Source organism: Antechinus flavipes, chromosome 2, assembly GCF_016432865.1.
Source record: "Antechinus flavipes isolate AdamAnt ecotype Samford, QLD, Australia chromosome 2, AdamAnt_v2, whole genome shotgun sequence".
NCBI lineage: Eukaryota > Metazoa > Chordata > Mammalia > Dasyuromorphia > Dasyuridae > Antechinus > Antechinus flavipes.
In genome coordinates this window covers 253238376-253263174 of record NC_067399.1, presented here as the reverse complement: position 1 = coordinate 253263174, position 24799 = coordinate 253238376, and the positions used below count along the sequence as shown (strand labels likewise).

The 24799-nt window shown below is 38.5% G+C and overlaps 1 long non-coding RNA gene across 2 annotated transcripts in view; it reads right to left on the bottom strand.

Moving 5' to 3' along the window:
* Positions 1-5117: 5117 nt before the first annotated feature.
* LOC127548999 (uncharacterized) overlaps positions 5118-24799 on the bottom strand; it is a 33298-nt gene continuing 13616 nt past the window's right edge. For both annotated transcript variants that reach the window (XR_007950498.1, XR_007950499.1), the window contains exon 4: positions 5118-6757. This is a non-coding gene — a long non-coding RNA (uncharacterized LOC127548999). The remainder of the gene's footprint in view (positions 6758-24799) is intronic.

Sequence of the window (24799 nt, the reverse complement as noted above, 5' to 3'; positions counted from 1 at the left end):
AGAAGATGAGAATTTACTGAACTTCGGTGTTTTCACTCTTCTATGGTGACATGAGTTATATTTAATCAATTTAAAAGCTAATTGATTGACTTTTAAGGGTTTTATAAATAAGTACTTTGGTCTCAGGAGTGAAGAGGAGGGGGTAGGGATGGAGAAAGTGTCAGATTTTTTCCCCCTTCACAAGGTGAATGTTGAATTCAGGATGACTCAGAAATCTCTTTAGCTCATACTGGACTGAAATATTTCACATGGGACTACAAATGGGAATTTCCACTTTGGCATGAAAGGCCAACTGTCAGGCAGGGCCAGGGCAGGTGTTGAGAACAGGAAGAGAAAGTAGCCCTAAGGAGATTTTAACTCTCCCAGGCTGCTATGGTTGCTACCTCAAAGTCTCACGAACTCAGAGTTAAGAGGAATTTTGGAAATATTCCAAGCCAACTTTCTCATTTTGTGGATTAGGAAACTGAGGCCCTTGGGGAAAAAGTGACTTACTTGCTCAAGGTCACATTGTGAATAAATGGCAGAGTCACCATGCTCTAAAGAAGATGGAATTCCTCTTCTTTAACAATAATACATTCTCTAATAATAATAACAACTCTATTCCTCTTCTTTCCTTGGTTTTAGGGACAGGGCAATGTTTGCCTGCTTCCCTACTGCAATGATACATCTATTTTCAATGAAAATGAACCTCTTAAAATGACTGGATGTTGCCATACTAGGTATAAAATGTCTTGAAAATGATATTTGGCTTATTAATCAATCAATAAACATTTATTAAATGTCTACCTTGTGTCAGACACTTTGATAAGCACTGGGGACACAAAAAGGTGAACTACAGATCTTGCCCTCAAAGAGCTTACAGTTTAACATGGAAACAAATATATACAAAGCAAGTTATATAGCAGATAAGTAGGAAATAATTAAGAGAAGGAAGATACTGTAAGAGGAGCTGGGGAAGTCTTCTGTTGAAAGTAGAATTTTATTTAAGCCTTAAAGGAAGTAAGAAATATCATTAATCAGAGAGTAGAATGGGAGACAGCTTCAGAAAATGGCTGGAGTTTAAAGATGGAGTGGCTTGTTTGTGAAAAAACCAGGAGGCCAGAGTCACTGAATTGAAGATTACTTGGCAGGGAGTAAAGTGTAAGAAGGCTGGAAAGAAAGGAGGGGGCTGGGTCATGAAAGGCTTTGTAAAACTTTTTTTTGTTTGTTTTGAAATTGAACATTTTGCATTTGCTCTTAGAAGTAAAAGGAAACCATTGGAGTTTATTAAATAAGGGAATGATAAAATCACATTCTGCTCTAGGAAAATCACTTCAGTGAATGAATGGAGGATGGATTCAAGTGGAGAGAGACTTGAGGCAGGCAGACTTATCAACAAGCTGACAATAATCCAGTCTTGAAGTTTTGAGGGTTTGCAACAGGGTGTGGGGGCAGTGTCAGAGGGGAGAAGGGGGTATATTTGACAGATGCTATAAAGGTGAAATTGCCTTGGCAACTACTTGGATGTGGAGGTGAAAGAAATGAGGAATCCAAGGTGACTCCTAAATTTTGAGCCCGAGGGAGTGGGAAGATAATATTGCCCTCTAAACAATAGGTAAGGTAGAAGAGAGGAGAGGGTTTAAGGGGAATGATACTGAATTCCTTTTTGGACATATCAAATTTGAGATATCTATGAACATCTAGTTCAAGATGTCTCAAAGGAAGTTGGAGATCTGAGATTGGAGGTCAGCAGAGAAGCTGGAGCATGATAGGGAGGCAAGATTTATCAGCATAGAAATGGTAATTAAATCCATGAGATCACCAAGTGAAGTAGTAGGAGAGAAACAAGAAGAGGGCCTAGAACAGAACCCTGAGGGATTCCTACGGTTAGAGGACATGATTTGGAAGAGGATCCCTCAAAAGAGACTAAGAAGGGGTGCTCAAATAGGCAGAAGGAGAATTGGAAGCAAATGGTGTCCTAATAATCTATAGATTCTCTTTCTCTGTTTCTTATAGGAAAGAGTATGCAACAGAGTTGAAGGCTGCAGAGCAGTCAAGGAGAATGAGGATTGGGAAAAGGCCATTGGATTTGACCACTAAGAGACCATTAATAACTTTGGAGAGAGCAGTTTTGGTGAAATGATGAGGCTGGAAGTCAAATTGTAAGAGGGGAAGAAGAGAGTGAAAGGAGAGAAAATGGAGGCCTCTAATTGTAGATGGTTTCTTGAGGAGTTTAGCTACAAGAGGCAGAAGAGAAATAGGATAATAGTTAGCAGGGACAGAAGGATCAAGTGTGGATTTTTTTCAGAGTGAGGGAGACATGGATGTATTTGTAGGCAATAGGAAATGAGCTAGTAGAGGTAGGAAAAAATAAATGAAAGAGTGGGGATGACAGAAGAGGCAAGTGATGGAGATGAGATTGAATATATCATTTGAATAAGTAGAGGAATCAGGCTTTGTAAGTAGTAGAACTACTTCATCATGTGAACTAAGGGCAAAGGAGGAGAAAGTGGCAGAAAGGTACCTAAGTGATAGGATGTAAAGAAGAGAAAAGAGGTAATAGGTCACAGAAGATGGCTTCTGTTTTTTAATGAGGTAGCTGCTGTGATTCAGTGGAAACAGTAATAACAATAAAAACAACAACTAGCATTTATGTAGCATTTTAAGATTTTCAAAGTGCTTTAATAAATATTCAATTTTAATTCACACCGTATTTTGAGGTTGAAGTTGTTCAGTCATTTTCAGTCATGTTTGATTCTTTTTGAACCCAGAAGATTTTTCTTGGCAAAGACACTGGATTAGTTTCCATTTCCTTCTCCATCTCATTTTAGAGATTAAAAAATTGAAGTAAACAGGGTTAATTAAGTGATTTGTCTAAGTCACAGAGCTAGGAAAATCTGAGGCCAGATTTGAACTCATGAAGGTGAGTCATCCTACTCCAGACCCAAGTCTTAGCTCTAATGCTTCCTCAGAATGACTTTGGGCAAAGTGCTTAATTTCACTTGAGTCTCAATTTCCTCATCTATAAGAACTTTCCTGCCTATGTCATGTAGACATTTTATAAAACTGATGGTAAATGAGGATATCCGATAGTGTTAAAATACTAAATAGATTCATTGGGCTCAAGGAGTACTTAATTTTACTCACGATATTTCTGAATCCAGATAACAATGATCTGCTGTCATATCCTAAACTTTTCATCATCAAATATCTCAGCCTGTGAAAAAAACTGTGTGATTTTGGATATGTCACTTAATATTTCTGGAATTCAGTTCATTCATTTGCAAAATGAAGGAATTGGACAAGATAATTTTGAAAAGTCCTAGTTCTAAATCTATGATCCTATGTTTCCAATTTCTGATTCCTAAGAATGTCAGACCATCTCAATTGATTGACATTGAAAGGTCTAAGGATGAATGTAGTGCTTTAGACTGGTTAAAGCTCTGAGTGTGGAATCTGGATACCTGGATTCAAGGCCACTTACTATACCTCAGTTGCTGCCATTTTAAAATGACGAATTTGGTCTAAGTTGATTGCTATAGTTTATTCCAGTGCTAACATTGACTTTTCCAATCTGTCATCTGAATGTTGAGCAATGTGGAATTGTCATTATCTCCTTTTCATGGGAACTCTAGATTCCCTTTTTTTAAAAACCAATATTCTCTTTTGTCCTTAGAAATTTCTACCCCTTGGATGAATTTCCTAGGACGCACTGAAGGATAATATCAGATTGAGAGTGTGTTTATACTCTGGAATTAGATGAGCAGGGAGAGATTGGTAAACATTGAGAGAATAGGGGAAATAAGAGATCTGGAGAAAGGGGGAACACAAAAAAGAGGAAAGTCCCACTAGAAAGAGGAGTGGAGGAGGGAAGGAAAATCATGTTTTTGGCTGAGATTTCTACCTCCCTTTGTCCCCTGACACACATATAGAAAAGCAGTGAGAATTCTAGGGAAGTGCTTGCAGTTTGCTGCCAATGATGGAATTCCCCTTAGGAGCAACCTCTACCGTGGTCTTCCCCTCAGTCTTCTTTTCTTCACTGGAAATTTTCCCGGTTCTGTTAACTGGTCCATGGAGCTTCCTTCTCCAACTCACTATTCTTTCTTTTCCTGGAGAATCAACCATTGGGAAGAATTCCCCGGAGTATTCCTGAGTATTTTTTCCCCCAAACCCCTCACTCTTTAACTATATTATCTTTCTAGGTAGTTATAAATCTTCTCCCTGCTCCCCCCACCAAATCCTCAAAGCAGTTGTCATAGATATATATGATCCAATTTTGTATTTTTTAGAGAAAAAATGATTTAAATCCATTTACATTCAGTGTTTTGTGCAAATTATGATGCCTCGAGCTTTCTTGCTGGATTTCTTCTCTGTCTTTTTTGAGTAACTTAATTATCATCAGGCAAGGAAGAATTTTAATAATGGTGTTGTTTACATTAGAACCTGCTCTTGGGAATTAGAGAGAATTATTGAGATTGAGGAAGAACAGAAAGTGATAGGATTTGTTTAGGTTCTGTCTTTTCTTTCCCTAAACCTAGGTACTCAGACAAGAAAAGTATTTGTTCAATAAGATTTTTTCTCCTATATGTCCTCACCGTCCCATTCTATATATCTATATCTATCTATAATATCCATATTTAATCTACATCTTAGAGTCAACAAGATGGAGCAGTAAATAGAGTGCTGGGTCATGAGGCAGGAATATATAGGATATCAGAATATCTACCGTCAGCCTGTTAGGGGAAAAATACACAAACGAGTTCTTTTCAATGCTTAGGACCTTCCCTTTCCTTATGATATAAGGTTTACCCCTCTTCAAGGGGTTAATGCTTGTCAATACCAGCAGGTGACTAGTGTGATGATTGGGACACTGTGGTATATCAGGTCACATACTTGTTTCTCTGTCAACCTATTAGGAAAACATTTCTAAAGTTATTTTTACATATTTGGTTTGCAATGGCCTGAAAAGTGCTGTCTGTTTACCAAATTAAAAAGAGACTTTCCTTAGCAGCTTGAACAAACCCAGTCTCTGAAAGACTGAAAATTGCCTTCATTCTGGTCGGGAAAAAGGAAGGAGTGCAGAGTAATTTGGTGTGTCATGGTAGAGAGAATGCTGAATTCGACTTCAACAAAACATGTATTCAACCCCACATCATTTATTAGTTGTGTTTTCCTGGGCAAAACATTTAACCCTGATTTGCTTCAATAAAATATCTAAGACTTATTTACCAAGTAATAAATGGGCTTCAATCTGTATTAGAAGAGGGTAATAATGGTAGGAATTATATCTTAAAAGTGAGGAAACTGAAGGTCAGAGAAGTTACTTTTCCCAAAGTCACTGCTCAGGAGCAGTGAAGCTAGCATTTGAACCTCAAAAATTCATGGTGAAACAATGGATTCTAATTATATTCATTAGCTGAGGAAGAAAATTAATTTTCCTGAGCCTCAGTTTCCTTATTTGTAAAATGAGGAAGTTCTAATACTGCCTCTAAAATGTAGGTTAATTATGGATATTATAGATAGAAAGATAGATAGATAAATTAGGCATGAGAGGTAATATGGCAAAATGGTTAAAGAAAAACCTCAGTTCCAGTCCAATTGGCCATAATATAGCAAAGTGACTTTGGATGAGTTGCTTCAACTCTCAGTGATCCTAGAAAACTCTCTAAGATAATCTGTATAAGTGGATAGAATTTCTGTACTATTGAAATCGCAGACTGTCTCCAAAGGACATATATGTGTGTTCTTGTGCTTTCTTTAAGACTGGACCATAAATATTTCTCATAGACTCCAGGACCAGGAGACAGTTCTATGAGAAGATTTACTCATAAATCCTGGATAATTATAATTTTTAACAAATAAATAAAGGCCTGCCTTCTTACACAGTGTGGGAAGGCACTTATATTTTATTTCTTAAAGATCCTTGGACTCGAGTCATTCTTGCTTTATTGAAATTTGTTAACCAAAGCCATCTTCCCTTCCAGCTGTTTCTATTGACTGGTGGTTTCATGTTAAGCTGATAAAGTTATTCTCCTCTAAAACACTCCTTTCTTCTCTGAATGATACTTCCTTCTCTGCTGGAAGGTGCCCTCTCCCCCTGCCCCCCTTTTTTTTAAAAGTCTGCAGATTTTTATATAGAACAATTTAATTCCTGCTTCTTTTCCCCCACTTGAAATTCATACTTTTCTGCAACAAGGGGGCAGTGCCAATGTGAGCATTAAATTGGGGGCAAAGTCTTCCCTCCCTCAATTCAAAATGTAATTCGAAAAACATACTGTGAAAACCCAACTGTCTTAAAGGGGAAAGTGACACATCCACTGGCCTCAGTCTTTGGGCCATTCCCGATGGCCCTGCTGTAAAGTTAGGGAAAGATGACACTTGTATTCCTTTCCCACAAATCATTATAACATGAGAAAACTCAGTGATTTTCTTTAAGTCATTAGCATAACATCAATGCTCATTATACCTAGATTGGGGGCTTTGCCTGCTGCCAAGTTCTTTAAGAGCATAAGGTCATTTTAAAGGAAGAGGGAAACAGAAAATCTTGTTGGTGGGATGGTGGGATGATGGGGGGTGGGATGAAGAAAGAAAGGAAGGAAAACGTCTGTCTGCTTAGGGTTAATCCATGAGCAAAGCCAGTAGCTGAGGTACTGTTATGATTCATTTCTCTTTTCATCGGCCTCTTGAAGACTTGGAGTTGCTGCTTGTAGCAGCACTCTGATTCATGTTGGTTACCACAGAGATGAGAACACCATGAATAGTTTCAATAAAACCGTCTCTTAAAAAAAAGAAAATTCATTTTAATAATAAGTTGATGAGAATGCAAATGAAAGACGCTTTCCACAGGTCTCTAAGAGATTTTATTCACAGCCTAACCCTCTCCATGGTCCAGGTGGGAGTAAAGCATTCCTTACCGAACTGTAGTGAGAAATGTGTGTATTGGAAAAAAAGAAGTGAGAATCATCCCTTTTCTACTATAGAATACACTTTTTATTTATGACAGGAAAATAAATATCTTCCTGCTTCTCTGGAGAGTGTTCTTTTCTAGGACTGAAATACCTGTTCTGGACAAACACAGCTCATGTCCTTGGGCAGAGATAGAGATAGTCAAATAATCATTTGTTCATCCACTCTTTTCCCCAGATTCCTCATGAACGGTTCTCTTCTATTGGCATTTGTCATTAGTTCAAGACATAGTTAAACTTAGCTTACCATGTACCAGATGTAATTTATAGAGCACAGACCAATCTTATCAGTGCTCCATTTATAAACCACCTCTTGGCTGGAGGGTGGGGTGGAAGAGGAGGAACCTTCTGCAAGCAACTCATCCTATCCATTTTATATTCATTCTTGCTAGCTTCCATTTAGCTGGAGTTGGGGGAGGGTAGAAAAGCATTCACACCTATCTCCTAATCTTGGATATGTCCCTTTTTTAGAGCCTGCAGCCTGCTCTGAATACACACCCTCTTTACTTTCACTTCTTAGACTGGTTTCCTGCAAAGCTCAGCTCAAATGCCATTACCTACAAGAGATTTCTGAATCCCTTGCTGCTAGTGTCCGCCAATTATCTTGCATTTTGTTGTCTTCTCCAACAGAATGTAAGCACCTTTGAAGGCTAAGAGTCTTTCATTTTTCTTTGTATCCCCAGAATTTAGCATTCTGTCTAGAAAATAGCAGGTGCTTAACAAATGCTTGTTGATAGACTAATTGGCTTTTTTTTTTAAAGTTATGTCTCCCAGAAATATAATCTTGAATTCCAATGGGGATGAATGAGAAAAGATGCAGAATGGTCCATCTTGATGGAGAGTGAGGGGAAAGAAGGCTATCTGGGAAGTGCTGGGAAGCGTAGGGTCTGTCTATATGAAATGCACTTGCAGTCAGAGAGGATTCAGTTTTGCTGGAGCTGCTGTGATGCATCTCCTGGCCGATTATCCTCCAAGTTGGTCCCCACTTCTCTTTATACTCAGGCTACCCGGAGTACAACATCCTCTTAGTCTCACCGGCGCAATTAATGCACAGCTACAGCTGGTTGAAGGGGACCAAATCCATCGCACAGGTGATTTGGTTCCTTTTTACCAGCTTTAGCAAAGCATTGGGCTTCTGGATCCATGGAGGAGGATGGGGACAAGGCCATGAGGGAAAGGCCCCTTCGTGGATCTTCCATAGCTGGGATATCCCAATGCAGTTGCTTCCAAATGGCTTCTTTTCCAGAGTTCTGGGATTTACATAAACTACTTGGTCATTAGGTCTGTGAGCAGGGAAACTGTACATAACGGAAGGTTTAATGGACATTACATTTTTATGTGACCTGGGAGATCTCCAGGCCCCTGCCCACCATCTTTCAGAACCAGGGATATTCTAGAAGACTGTGAGAAGAATCCATTGTACTTAGTTCTAGCACTTGCTTTCAGCTCTCATCTCTTGCTGTTGCCCCTTCCTTGACATTACTGCAGGTTGAGCTCCCTAAACTTTCACACAGGGCATCTGGTTTACAAGTGAGATTTTTTAAAAAATTAACTTGTTAGCACTTCATTTGTAACAGTACCTTGGTTGATTGGGCTTTCTGAAGATGCCATATGCACTCACCAAGAAACTTCAGTGTCATCAATATCTGCTCAGGATTGGGATTTGAGAGAATGAAATATAGTGGAAAGTGGGTCCCGCATAGAATCAGGGAGGACTAGGTTTGATTTCTGCTTTAGTTGCCAGAGACACAACCTCCTTATTTATCAAATAGGTATGATAACACTTCTGCTATTTACCATACAGTTTTGTAAGCAAATACTTTGCAAATCTTAAAATACTACAGAAATGTAAGTAATTATTATGAGGGGGTGCTGGGTCCCTTCAAAAGGCAAAGTTAGAATAATAATGCACAAGGTGTAAGAAGTGTTTCTTCAGTCACCAATATACCTGTATACCAGGAGTATCGTCAAGGAGAAGAAACAACTTTTAGAATCATTGAAATGCAAGACAGCTACCTCAGGAAGATACACTGTCCACTGTCAGAGTGTGGTACAGACCAGAAAGGGTGACTGACAACTATCTAACACTTTTATCTTTCAAAACATATCACCAATAAAGAAGGCTGTGGTTCTGACATACTGGATACCTCATGTTGAGAGAGAGATTTTTCTGACTTTCCCTTCTCATCATCACCATTCAGAAGAATGGAGAGGAGTAGAGAGAAAGAGCCAGGGATGGGATGTGGGGATGAGGGGACACACACACACACACACACAAAACAGAGAAAGAGACAGAGACAAAGAGAGAAGGGGAGAGAGAGGAAGAGAGATGACAGAGGGGGAGAGAGAAAGAGAGAGAGAGAGAGAGACAGAAAGAGAGAGAGAGAGAGAGAGAGAGAGAGAGAGGAGAGAGAGAGAGAGAGAGAGAGAGAGAGAGAGAGAGAGATGGATGGGTGTGGAGAGAAGACAAAGATGCAGGGAAAAAAAAAAAAACAAGACCGAGAATAAAGGAGAGAAACCCAGGAGGACCGACTATAGAAATGACCTTGCCAGATCAGTAGGGGACATTTCAAGGATATATTTTAAAATAGAAAGAGAGGGGACCTCAGTTCTAGTTCAGGCTCTATCAATGACTACCTTTTAATACCTTCAACATATGGCTGATTGCTCATAAGTCATTCTGGTCCTCAATTCCAAACTATCTGGATGCTAAGGAGTTAAAGCCATAGCTGTGAGTTTAGGACAAAGACAGTGAAAAAGCTGAGAAAATGCAAACTTGGCTCTTAGAAGCATCTGCATAAAATATTTGAAATCAATGTGAACTTGGGAGGGGGTATGGTGAGGGTCATATTCGTTTAAATGAGCTGCACTGAGTCAGAGTAAGATTTCCTTTTTAGAAAATTAGTTTTCTTACCCAATACACCATTCATCAAAAATAATGATGTTTTGGTGAAGAAAGACTTCAGCAGCAGTAGGAACATGGTGCCCCATTCACAGAGCTTTCTCTTGAAGCTTCCTTGGAAAAAAAGGGCATTTTGGTAGGTAGAGGTAGAGCATGCATGTATTTACTTCACATTTAAGATAAAGCGGAGATAAATGACTACATGAAGAAATTTTCCTCCTTTTCTCTTTCCCCCACACCTCTCAAATGTTTCCATTGATCTACCATCATCAGGGACATTTTTCTTGAATCATATTACCAGTAGTGGGTATGATCTGCATAAAAGTATCCACACCCTCACTTCCTTCCTCAGGTCAAGAGATTACATTGTGAGATGATAGACCATCATGAAGAGTGATTCTATAGCGCAGGAACAAAGGGAAGTTATCAAGAGTTCAAATCCATAACCTTGACCTCATTAGTTCTAAACAACTGAGTTTACAAGCCACCAATATAATAAGACAGCTGATTAACATGAGTTAAATCATACTCATCCTCTCATTGGTCTAGAAAGGGATTAATCTCTGTCAGGGGACAGCCTGGGTATAATATTTCCCTGATCTATGTAGCGGAGAGGAGAATGTGAGCCAGGGAAATAGCTGATTTCATTATCCCTCCTTTATCTTGACTGGTAAGTGTTAGAAAGAATGGCTAAAACTGGTCTGGCAGGATGAGCCAATATACTTTCTGTTCCAGAAAGGTGACCCTGAACTGACTCTTCCATGAGAATGTCCCTTCTTCTCCACCTCTCCAAATCCTACTTGTCTTTCAAGATCTAGCACGAGTCTCTTTTCTTATGAGAAGCCTTCTCTGATCATTTCGGGGCACAGTCCCTCGTCGGAACCCTGCGATTGCACTAAACTTTCACATTCTGATTCGCGGCATTTCTTGTAGTTACCAGAAACTCTTCCTACACTGCTGTCTTATCACCCCAACTTGCATTTCTGAGATCCCTGAGGACACAGTTCATGTCTAACCCTTTTCTCATAGCACCAAAGAGGGCCCTTCACTCAGCAAGTGCCCAGCAAGTATCTGCTGAACAAGGAAAATAATACCAGACATCTAAGTAATCCTTTAAGTACTTGACATACATTATTACATCATCCAATTACCTCAACAATTCTGAACAGTGGGTACCATCTAGCACAAAGCCTGAAAGATAATAAACATTTGATATATGCTTGTTGATTGCTTTTGCAGATGAGGAAATGATGACTCGGAAAAGCTAGGTACCACACTAGGTGGCCACACAGTTAGGTAAATGGCAAAGGTAAGATTCAAACGCCTTCAAACTTTTAACATTAAGCCCTAAGCTGCCAGTTACTGATTGGGTTTTAGTTTTTTCTTAAGTTGGGCAAGTCCAAAGCTAAGAAAGGGTTGCCTCTTCCTACTTCCATGCCTTTCTTCATATTATTCCCATTACCTGGGATGCTTTCTTTTTTGCTATCTACGCAGAATTAAATTTCCTTTTTGCAAAATCCTGCTAAAATGCTCCATTGTAAGGAAACCTGCACCTCATATCAGTATCTAGATGACAGTTTCACAGTACATCTCCTTCATGCTCATACTCAGTCTGGACTTTTCAATAATGGTTTTTAAGGGCTCTTACCTCATTGACCTCTTTTTTTCCTCCAAGCTATCTCTCCAAGGAGATGAATTAAGTCTCCCTGTCAGGTTGGGGAGATACTGTCCATTTTTTCTGTAGCCCACACCACAGGATATATTACATGGCCAGCACATAATGTATTAATGTTGTTAGCCAGAATGCACTAGAACCCTCATAATGTTGTGCGTGGGTAGAGGAAGAAAGGACATGGCAATTAGTATTAATGACCTTCAGTGACTGGTCAGAACATCTTAAAATATCATCCTCCGATCTCTTCAGTATCTAAACATGCTAGAATTAGGTCCAATATGATCCTTCCTTAAAATTATGAAATGAGGGGCAGCTAAATGGCACAGTGGATAAAGCACCAGCCCTGAAATCAGGAAGACCTGAGTTCAAATCCTGCCTCAGACACTTCATACTTCCTAGCTGTGTGACCCTGGGCAAGTCATTCCACCCCAATTGCCTCAGAAAAAAAATTATGAAACGAGGGGCAGCTGGATGGCACAGTGGATAGAGCATCAGACCCGAATTCACAACCAGACTCAGAAACTTAACACTCATCAGCTGTGTGACCATGGGCAAGTCACTTTATCCCAACTGCCTTGCAAAAAAAATCATGAAATGAGGGGTTAAACTGGATGGCGTCTAAATTCCATTTGATCTCTATGACTGTAATTTGCAATCCCATTCTATAGGAACCCACTATGCCCTGATTTCAAGGTATGAAATTTTTTACATTCAGAAGGATCTTGAGATGTTTACCTTCATGGTGAATGAAAACCTATCCCTGAAAACTTCCCTACCTCCCTTTTTTTTTTGTTGAGGGATAAGGGCAAGGTATGAGAATGCAGTGCAGATCTATGCTAGCTTTCAAGGATCTTCTTCTCTATTTGGATACGTTAATGAAGATGTGTTATAGACAGCACAGTCAAGCCCAAGAATTTATCACCAATTGTCAATATTCCTAATGAAGCGGAAGATTTGACATGCAATAGAATTAGCTCATATTGAACCATGACTCAGGCCCTCCCTGGCCACATCACAGCTCTTGCCATAATGCTTCTCCCCTACCCACGTGTCAAGATGGCTTCTCACACAGAAGAATCTGCTGGCCTTTATCTGAATTTTTTTTTTAAAAGACATCTTTAGGGCCGACACATTCACAATTTGTCATTCTCAAATCCAATCAGAAGGAAAAACCCAGCCATACCCAACATTGATTTTTTTCCAGCTTTATCTTAATGAAGTGCACATCCCCTCAGTAATTAGCTTCAGGACTCCCCCTCCCCCATTACTGTTAATGTGTTATTTGATTTCCATCCAAACATTGCTAAATCTGAAGGAATTTCCCAAAAATGAAATGACCTTTGGTGATACAGTAAAATTTCTTATGTCCTGCCTGATTTTTTTCATTCAAATGCTCTTTCTTCCTGGATCTCTGGATAGATACTACCTGTCGCTGGGATGACACTTGAATCAATCTCTGGTCTGCTCTACATCCCCCTACTCTGAGCTATTTAGAAACCAAAAGAGCAGAAATAAAAAAATAAATGATCAAATAAATAAATAAATGAAAGCAAACTAATGTGCATTTGGTGCCCAGAGTCATCGATTTCTTTCAATTATGGGGGTTGGGGGCGGAGATTAGACACTATCTCATTATTGTGGCCAAGATAAATTAGACTTCTCTACCAACAAATTCTTCACCACTGGAGGCCTTGAGCTAGCTGCAGATGGTCATTCATTGTCTCTGCCCTTCCCATGTCCCTTTTTCCACACCTACCCTTGCCCTGTTAGTTGTATGGTGTCCTGGTTCATGTCCCCACTAATCTGTAAGATGTATAAAAACAGAGGGCAATCTCATGCATTTTGTTCATTCTTTAGCAAAGGACGTGCTAGGTGCTTAATAAGTGTTTCTTTTTTAGCAGAGCTCCTAATTTTACTACTGCAGAAAACAAAAATAAAAACAAACTCCTATGTAAGTAGGATTGCCTGAGCTAAACGAGTTGCCTTTTCTGAACTGTGGAAACCTTGATTTTATTTATTTGAAGAAAGGGAATGAAAATGGGAAAGACAAAAAACACAAAGACTTTCACTTTCAGGATAGGAAGGCACTTCAGTGGTCTTCTACACCAAACCATAACTAAAAAAGAATTCCCACAACAGCATGCCTGATAAATGGTCATCGAGTCTCATCTCGAAGCTCTCTAGTAAGGTGGGAGCCACCATCTCTCTAGGCAGTCCATTGCACTTTTGGACAGCTCTAATTATTAAGTATTTCCCCCCTGACATCAAGCTTAACTTTTCCACTTTGCAGTTTCTAATCATTGCTCCTAGTTTTCTAGAGAATTCTAGTTTTCAAAAACCAAATCTTGAAGTTAGTCTTCTGATAAGGTTTTGGTTTTTGTTTTTCTAGTTTTGAAAAGGTTGAGGCTACTTAGCTTCTACTCTCTGATCTGATCTCCCTAGTTTTATTTTCATACCCAAGCCTTACACTCCAGCCAGCCTGGTCGTCTCATTCTCCAATGAATATATGTGTGTGTGTCTATAATGTATATATAACATGTATTTCATGTAACATGTATGTATATACAGATATATTCATGTATACACATATATTCACTATATATGTATATATTTGAAATAGTCTTACTGTGAGGTCTTTCCTCATACGATTTCCCTTCTTCCATCCTGCCTATTCTACCCATCATTTAATGTTCAATACAAACCCCACTTCTTTGGGGAATGTTTTGAATGGTCCACAGCCACTTCTATCATCTCTAAACTCCTTATCTACTAATTATTCCCCGCTAAAATTGTTTTTTAGCATCCCATCTTAAAGTACCAGTTTTGTGTTTGTGGTTGCATTATTTCCCCTGTAAGGCTAAAAATGCAGAAGCCCATCTTTGTCTTTTCCAAAGCTCTAAATATTTTTCCCCAAGACCAAATATTTAAAGTACTTTTGGGGAAAAGAAGGAACTCGTTTTTTTCTTCCCTCTCCCCCCTTTATAGCCACCATTTCTTTTGAACCTTGCAACAATCTTGGGAGACAGCACCCAAAAATGTTTGTTGAATGAATGAATACCTCTGTGTACATGTTTATGTGTGTATGTGTGTCTGTCTGTCTGTCTTCAGCTGGAGAAGAGCAGAGCTATTTCCTACTCATTTGGAGAACATGACCATTGTTTGAATTCTGAATCAACCTATCAATTACTTTCCGTAATTTGTTTCATGCGTTTGATAAGACACCAGTGACTATGTCCTTAGTGCCTTTCTCTTATCATCCTGTCAGACCCTACAACAATCTGTTCTTGGAGTGGGTAATTAGGGAAGGGGATATTTTTTATTTAGTTCACTTAGTTTTTAAAATCATGTGTTTTCACTGAATCCAACAAGTAATAAGCTAGGTAGGACACTGGACAAGGACACAGTAGTCCTTATTCAATTCATACCAATTGTTGGGTCTAATTTTTTTTCTCTAGGCCTCTGTACTCTTCTGCAAATTTAATTTAATTAATTAGATGAGCCCTGGCCTCTTTAGGATGCCATGGGCTCTTTTTTTTCAGCATTTCTACCTTATTCTGTTCAATGAAAGAAGACTACAAATCATTTACAGCCTTGTCCCGGACAAAGAAGTGACCAAACTCTCAGATTGTAGGATCACAGAATCATAGCTTTCTAACTTTCATATCATCCAGAGAGGTTGTCATAAATAAAACTGAGACCTAGAGAGGACTGAAGACTTGCCCAGTGTTACACAGAAAATAAATAAATAGAATAGGTATTTGAATTAGATTTCTCCCGGTTCAACCCTAACATCCTGATTGAAGCATGCTACTTGTAATGTTGTCCACTTCTCACCCCCACCCCACGCCCCCCAGAACATTTCCTTACAAGAAATGCATCTTTTCAACACTCAATTTCATTTACCTCTCCTGTGTTTCTGTTCTTACTGGCCAATAATATATATGAGGCTACGTTTCAAGGGACCCCAGGAAAAGCTTTATCTCTTATCTCCACCCTCTTCCATCAGCTGCTCCTAACTCGGTTGCTAGATTGGATTCTCAGGGTAGGGAACACATTGGTTCACCTTACCCTGACTTATGACAAGCAACCCTCAGGCCTCAATTTTTGACATTTCACAAAGGTAAAATTACACCAATGAAATGCCGCTTTCCCCTGATCCCTTATCATTTATCCTGTTGCCACCCTTGAAAGTCTTGACATTGATACTATGCAGAGAGGAGACTATTTGAGGCTGGCAGCTGTGCTAGGGTGCTGGAGGGCAGTAGACCCCTGGCCTTAGTTTTATGAGGTTATTTAAAGCTTTTTATTCTATCTGAAGCTACTGTGGAGAATAAGGCAAAGGAAGCCCACCACCTATTCATTAACCAATTTGTCTCTCATTAAGGGAGAAAGGGGAGATTAGCAGCTGAATCCTCTCCATTGTCAGCTTCCTCAGGAAATTTCAAACACAGGGATTTTGCCAATGTGACTGGGGCAGACAAGAAGAAAAAGATTCTTAAAAACCATTCATCTGAAAGGCAGCTACGTTTGTATCCTGGGAAAGTCTTTTCTCCCAGTCCACAATTACAATGTTTCTCTTCTCTCTCTCTCTCTCTCTCTCTCTCTCTCTCTCTCTCTCTCTCTCTCTCTCTCTCTCTCTCTCTCTCTCTCTCTCTCTCATTTTAACTAAGGTACTAAAAGAGAATGAAGCTGTTCACTAATACAGTTTGTGCATTTTATGAACCAAACAATTAAATAGGTTTTAAAACATCTGCTGACTGAATAATCCCATACAGGGAGGTACACTCAGCATTTTTAAACAGCAACTGATACGAGATCCTGCTTCATGCTGCAAAACACCAGAAGTCCTGTTAAAATCAATAGAAAATTAGATGCTATGAAAATGCAATATGTGTCCAATTAGTTATAATTGGAGCAAATGGTGATGTATATAAACTCTCAGAGTAAGATGTATTTGCTTAGAATTCTCCCTGCCTGTTTTCTGCACGGGGCTGCGCTGGCAGGCCCCTCTTCTGATGTATTCATAACATGAATGATGAGCCAGCTAATACACATATGGTAACTGTTATCTGATTATGGTGTTACAGGGAGAGCCTTTCAGATTCCTCCATGCAGACCTGGGGACTAAGGGACTGAAGACTTTGTCTCACCAGAGAAACCCCTGATGTATTTGTCAAATTATTCTAAGGAACTTGATGAAGACCAATAGTAAAGAGTCAGCTGGGTAACAGCTGAAGGAAAGTGGCATTTCTGGGTATGATTTTTAAAGAATCATGATTTTGACCAGCTTCCTAAACTGGAACTTATCGGTCAATGAGCAGTTATTCTTTCCTCCCTTTCCTTTCCTCCTTCTCATGCTTTCCTTTTGTTACAAGAATCTCTGAGGATTATCCAAGATAATTTCAACCCTCAGTTACTTTGCTTCTGCCAATTTCTCTCCAAAGTATCCTAGACACTTGCCATAGACATCTTCCTCATTCACAGCTTCTATCATATCTCTCTCCTGCTCACAAAGCCTTCAATGGATCATTATTGCCTATGGAATAAAATTCAACTTCCTTAACCTAACATTTAAAATACTCCACAATCAGTCTTTCTGGCCAACACCTTTTTTCATGTACTTAATCTAATTGGATTAACTACTTGAAGTTCCTTCTACATATCTCAGATTTTACAACCTTCAGCTTTGGCTCATGGTCTCTGTTGTAGAATACCCTCTCTTATGTTTTTGCCTTTTGAAATATTATTCATGTTACAAAATCCAACATAAATACTACCTTTTCCATGAAACCATACTTAATCTCTTCCAATTGCATATAATCCCTTCCTGAAGGAAATTCCTTAATATTTTCTTTCAAAAAAAACCAATTGATATTTCACTGTCATTTTAAAGTTTGCAAAGTACATGGCATAAATTACCTCAGTTGAGTTCCCAACAATCCTGTGAGGTAGATCATACAGATATCTCCAATTTAAAAGTGAGGGAACTGACCCTCAGAGAGGTCAAGTGATTTGCCCATGGTGATACAGCTAGGAAATCACAGAAATAAATTTGAGAACAAGTCCTTCTGATTTCAACTCAATACTTTGTTTATAACATAACATATTCTGCCTGCTATTGTTGTCTTCCCTGCTAAGTTTAAGGGGAAATACAATGTTTTATTTACCTTTCTCTACCTCCTTTTCCAGAAAATCTTCTGAAGCAAATTTAGTTGAAGAGGACAGTTACCTTGGATGGGTTCAGTCTCATTAGCACCTCACTTTCCCAGCCCACTTTCCTGCCAGAGAAAAGGGGAGAGGAGGTAACAAGCAGGAAGAATATTTCCCTGAGAGAAGGATCAGATACTTGTGGCAGAAGATAGTCCCGTGAAGAAGGGTGAGATCTTAATGACATAGGATGGGTGGAAGGCTGAGAGAGAGAAAAAGAGAGAAAGAAAGATAGAGACAGAGAGACAAAGTCAGAGATGGAGAAACCAAGAAACACATGGAGGGAGGGAGGGAAGAAAAGAGGGAAGGAGGGACAGAAGAAGGAAGACAGAGAGAGAAAGAGAGAGAGAGAGAGAGAGAGAGAGAGAGAGAGAGAGAAAGAGAGAGAGAGAGAGAGAGAGAGAGAGAGAGAGAGAGAGAGAGAGAGAGAGAGAGAGAAAGTAATATGAACATATAAGGCAACTAGATGGTAAAATGGATAGAGTATTGGACCTGGAGTCAGGAAGACTCATATTCCTGAGTTCAAATCCAACCTCAGACACTTATTAGCTGTATGACCCTGGCCATACACTTAATCCTCTTTGTCTCAGTTTCCTCATTTGTAAAATGAACTGGAGAAGGAAATGACAAACTGTTCTATTATCTTTCCCAAATGGGATCACAAAGAGTCAGATTCAACTGAAAACATATAGCATATTGCTAGTGGGCAGTGAATCACAAGATCCTCAATTTAGAACTGGAAAGCATCCAAGAAGTCATAGAGTCCTATTACCTCATTTTTTTTTACATAAGGAAATTGAGGCTTAGAAATATTAAAAGATTTGCCTAAGTTAGTAAGTATTGAAAATGAGATCCAAACTCTTATGTTGTGACTTCAAATCTAGTGCTCTAGACATTAATTATACTATCCCGTGTTTCCCCTTCTCACATTAGATGATGGCACATGATGGGATGTTGGATGTTAAAAATAGAAAGGTCAATGCAAAGAGCATCCACTAGACCAATCACAAATAAAAATAACCATTCACAGAAAGCAGAATTTATTTTGGAAACTAATTTTTTTCATACCTGATTGGATTGTTCTCTGTTATGGGAAAAGATTTTTCCACTTGAAATGTCTTTCTTATCCAACTCTATATCCTTCTTTGTACTGCCCTCAGTGGCCACCCCTAACCCGTAAGTGAGATGTAACAGAATTCAAACCCCAAGAGATTTAAACAAAAACATAAGATAATATACTTTGAGACTGAAGGAGTATTAAGGATCATCTAAAACAACCCTGTCATTTTTATAGACAAGGAAACTGAGGTCCAAAAATTTGAACTGATTTAGCTAAGTTTCTATAGGGCTGTGATGTGAAATGTCACTCTTTCCTAGAGACTCTAATAAGTATTTGTATTCAGAGTCATTTACTTCAGTATTTGGAGAGTCTGAAATTGCATCAGTATAGACAGGTGCTCCCTTAATAGTTAATCTTGTGGTAACAAACATTCTTGTTCTTCACAAGCTAATCACTGGTAAATGGAGAAAATATTTAGTTAAAATAAGAAATTAATTATACTTAGTGAAAATAAGGTGTCTAGATGGCAGAGAGCTCCTTCTTTTTTAGGCTTTGTTCCTTCCCCAATATTAACCTCTCTCAAAACTACCCACAGAAACTAGTCTATCTAGTTCCTGAATATCTCCTCAGTATAACAATGTGTCTCTGAGTTCTCTCTCCATCCTCTGAATGTGTGTGTGTGTGTGTGTGTGTGTATGTGTGTGTGTGTGTGTGTGTGTGTGTGTGTGTGTGTGTGTGAGAGAGAGAGAGAGAGAGAGAGAGAGAGAGAGAGAGAAGATTTATGGTCTCTCTTACTACACTCAATTCAACTGAATTTGCCTGAAAAAGTTGATTCAAGGACACCTTTTGTGCCCCTTGCCCAAGGATGCAAGATTTCTTTACATAGCAAAATTCAGAGCACCTGCTATGGTGGTGACCATAGAGCAAAGAAGCTATTTTGCATGCAGAATTTCACATATAGCCTTAGACACTTACTAACTGTGACTCTGGGCTATTAATTTCCATCTGCCTCAATTTCTTCATTTGTAAAAGAAAGCTAATAATAGTGCCTACCTCCCAGGATTGTTGTAAGGATAAAATGGCATTTCTTAAAGTTTTTTTAAGCTTTAAAGTTCTGTATAAATTCTAGCCATTGCTTTTATTATTGCTGTTGTTGCTGTTAAGAGAACTATATCTTCTCTTAAGAAGAAATATTGTAATAACAATTATGGTTCCTGAGAATCAATGATCAAGAATGCTATCCAATCCCTGAAAGAGAGGTGATGGATTAAATATGTAGACTGAGATACACATTATTGAATGTTGAATGTAGTCAATGTGGATTTTTTGGTTTTGTTTTTTTCAGTGAATGTGGAGAGAGAAAAAATACTTATTAATTTAAAAAAATTTTAAAAGAAAAAACTAATTCTTTTAGGCCTTAATCTGCTTGTCTCCTAAATTCATTTTCATTTCAAGGAAGAAAATGCTTTCAAAGATAACTGATTGGACTTAGCCTCCTGTTTCTGGGTAGGAAAATATCTAAACTCGCCAAGAAAAATGGTTGTCAATTCCTTATCTGAAGATTTCCAGGGACAGAAATTCCTCAACTACCCTTGGTCACCCACCTCAGAGTTCTGTTACCTTGATGGTCAGAAAATTAGTGAACTAATATCTAACTGCAATATCTCTTGTGCTCAGGCACATATAGAATGTGAACCAGGCCATCCAACTCCTATTTTATACCTGCTCATGTTTCTGATTTATTTTTACTTTTTTTCTTATAAGAAACATGTGATCAGCCTATTCCCAATAAGACCCTTCCTATGTTGCAAGACCCAGACTATCTACACTTGATCCTGATCTATTAAGGATCAACACAAGAACTTGACTTATTCTATGAGCTGGGCTGATTCACCCTTCCTTAGGCAACATGGTAAATGCTTATTTCTGGGAAGTTAACTGTGCTGATATTAGATTTAGTGTAAGACACCCAATCAGCTTAGCTCATTGCTACTCCGAACTCTTGTGTTTAAGAGCTCCACCAGCCTCAGTCTCCTCAGTAGCAGGATTTTACAGGTATACATCCACCATACTTGGCCCCTTTATATATTTTCAAACGCATATATATGGTTATGTCATTTTCTCAGCTTAAAATCTTAAATGGCATCCAAATTCATACTTTTAAAAATAAAAATAGACTATCATAAAATTTAAATCTCCTGGTAAAATCAGTCTCCAACCTTCCTTTTTATATTATTTTCTTGAACATTTTCTATATTCCAGGTACCCCATATTACTTTTTCCACGTTTGTCTTGCCTTCTGCAGCCTGTTTGCATTTGTATTGACTGCCCTTCATGCCTAAAGTGTACTTCTTCATCACCTCTGTCTAGTGACATAAGTCTCTTGTTAATTGTAACTTCCTGGGCAAATTATTTAATCTTTCTGACCCCCATCTTCTTTTGTAAAATGAAGCAATTGAACTTGAAAGTCTCTAAGGTTCTTCCAAAGTGCTAAATCTATGATTCTATGAGCTCTCTCTGCCCTCAAAACCCAGCTCAGGTAGCAGATCCTTTATAAAGCTTTCTCTGCCTATCATGAAGGTACACACCTGTCATCTCAACTACCATGAAGGCAAAGGCAGGGAGTTCTGACCTGCAGTGGGCTAAGCTGATCACACCAAATTCAACATTAAAATCACTAAACACTAGAAGTAGGAGTTTCCCAAAGGAGAAGTGAATCAACCATCCTAGAGGTGGAACAGATCAAACTTCTGGGCATTGTGTTTGTGAGTAGTTCCTATACTTCTATCCCAGGTAAGATAGGGACATCCAGTCTTTTAAAAAATGATTAAATTCACTTATTTTTTTAAAAAACCAGCAACAATCTCATGTGAATTTTCCATGCCTAGATGAATGAGGATTCTCTCTCCTCAGATTTTCCTAGGGTCGTTCTTGGGATTTCTTCTTTACCCCTGTCTTGAGCTACACTTACAGCAGCTACATGATGCAGTAAATAGAGCAACAGATCTAGAGTCGGTAAGACTGGAGTTTAATTCTGGTCAATCACTAGTTATAACACTCTGGGCAAGTCACATAACCCCAGTTTCCTCATCTGTTAAGTGAGCTGGAGAAGGCAATGGCAAACCACTCCAGTATCTTTGCCAAGAAAACCCCCTGAAATAAGGTTATAAGGAGTTGGACAGGACTAAACAACATGTAAATTATATTCCCTATCTTAGACTGTATGGTACTTGAGGTCAGGAACTGTTTAATATTTATCATTTTATCTTTAGCACTAAGCAGAGAATTTAGATTTAATGGATTTTTTAACTGAATATACTTAAAGTTTTAAAAGTCTCCATTTAGCATTCTTCTCTGAGTAATTCTTTTAATCTTTCTATCTTTATCACAGTCTTCTAAATCACAAATGATTTAAAGGGAAAACAGACTTTTCCCATTATAATTCTTGATGCCATGCTATAGTAGATAAAGTGCTGGAGACAGAATCAAAAGGACTTTAATTCAAACCTCATCTAAGGTATTTACCAGCTGTGAGCTTAGGTAAGTTACTTAACCTCTTTGCCTCAGTTTCCTTATCCATAAAATGAGAAAAGTATAAATTTAAATGACCTAATAGAGCTCTTCCAGATCTAAATCTATTACTTATTTCTCCCCCTATTTGGGACACTTTTCAGTCATTTCTAACTATTGTAACTTAGATTTCTACCAACCAGGGTGATTCAGAGCTTAGTTCAAGTTTGCCTAGAACTATGTTTTCTCGAGAGACCTTGGGTGCTATCCAGGCCCCAGACTCCTACTAAGGCAATGATCTTGAGAGAATTTCTTGAGAATTCTTCTTTACACTCACCTATTCTAAACCCATTATAGGTCAAACTTCCTTTACAACAAAACATGGCTTTGAAAAAAGTCAGGTAAAACAAAGGATATTTCATTTCCTTTTCAATTTTTCTACTATGATACTTTAAAAAATTTAAACGCAAATGACCCAGTGTTACATTCTGTGGCATTATTTCACCAATTAATACTCAATCACTATAAAATTAATTTTTAATCCCAGATTTTAGTTAATTATTAAAATCAATAGCAAAGAATCATAGCTATTGACTTTTGATTATTATAGAAAACTAGAAAACGATGGCTTCTATCCCATTGTAACTCCCTAAAATATATAATCTCTACTGGGAGCCACTGTTACTTCTGTTCCTTAACCTCAAAGACCTCAAATGGAGAAGGGAAAAGAGAAAGCCACCCCCAAATCAGAGTGGCTTCTCTTTGTCCTGCTGACTCAGCCAAACCCTAAACAAGAAAGGCTCAGACTCAATCCATAACTTTTCTGTCTATTCAAAAAATGTATTATTTCTCAACACTGATAAAAGTTTAATACGGAGTTGCCTGGGTTTTTAATAAACTTGTCAACAAAAGAGCAAAGCAAATTGATGGGGCCCTTCCTAGAAATAAATTCGACTTCAAATAGACCAAATGAGTGTGGAGGACGGGGAGGAGGGAGGTGGTAGAGGCCAGTTTTGCTGTTCTTTGCAAAAATGGCAAAATAGATTTTTGTGTCTTATTACTTCAAAGATAGGGACAACGGTAAAGCTGCTTTCATTTAAGGAAAGAAAGATGTTCAGCTTATAAGTGCATCCAAGAGTCCTGTGCCCCTGAAGGAAAAGGGGGAGTATGGAACCTAGTGGATTAAATTAATGACATACATTCTAAGATAAGAAAATGCCATTTCTAACCTAAAGGATGCCTTGGCTGTTGTCCCCCTATTCCTCATAGATCTGAAAAAAATCCCCTGGTGAATGCGAACCAAGCAGGTTTGATTTTACACTTGTTTATGGAGGTGTTAGTGGATGGTTTGTTTTTATCTGAGCACTTGATCTTAACCAAAAAATAAAAGGCAGTGGTAAAGTGGTCTCTAAAGTCTCTTCCAGTTCTAAATCCCATGATCATTTCTATTGGCTATATCCTACAAAGGAAGGCTAAGATTTATAATTCCTGAAGTTTTGTCACTGAAATAGTTATTCCAGAGGTAAGAGGCAACCATGTTTACAGGGGCAAAGTTCATGGGTCTTAGGGTTAGGAGAAAACCAATTTCAAATTCCACTCTAACATCACTGTCTATGCGAACTTGAGCAAGTCAGTTTTCTCCTTTAGAAAATGGGGGAAGCAATACTTGTCTCCTACTACTTGCCTCTAATGTTGTTGTGAGGGAAAGCATTTTGTAAATCTTAAAGAACTGTAGATATGTAAGCTATGATCATAGGAATAAGATAAATTAGCACAAATTATAGCTATTCACAGAACAGCCTTCCCTGGGATCTAGTGTTACATAAATTAATTCACAACTAAAATCAACAGAGCTGATCAATAGGTTTATTTATGTGTATGTTTTTAAATAATGTAATGGATTTTTGTTCATTAATCCTAGGGCAAACCAGGCCTCCATATTTATCATTGTTTTGTAGGAATCAAAGGACTGATTAAAAGATTGCCCTGATACTCAGGCCCATCTAGCGCATAGATGAAATAGATGTCCTCCCTAAGATTTGAAAGGCACTTAGAACCTCTTTCTGCCTTTGAAATCCCCCTCAATTTCCTTGCTTGATGTTCTACCGGTAGAACTCTATTCCCTGGATTAAGTTTCTGTACTGTTCAGATGCAAATATTTCTATAAAGGGAAGCAATAGCATTTCTATAGCGTCTTTATAGACAAGAAAACGGAAGTTAAGTGACATGACCAACATAGCACTGCTCATGTGTATCTAAGGCCTGATTTGAGCTGAAGACTTCCTGACCCCAGAGCCAATATTTTATCTACTGAAATGCTTTTTTAGTTATTAGTGCTTAAGTATGAATTATTCTACTCTTGGAGGCAGTTCTCAGAAGCAGATCTAAGAGGAATCATTTTGATGAAAAAGAAGATGAATGGGAGGTCTAGAGAAGTAAAGAGAGGTCTTTTTGCATCCCTCAGGAGAGACTTGGGATGGTACAAGAGTAAATTAGTCCAT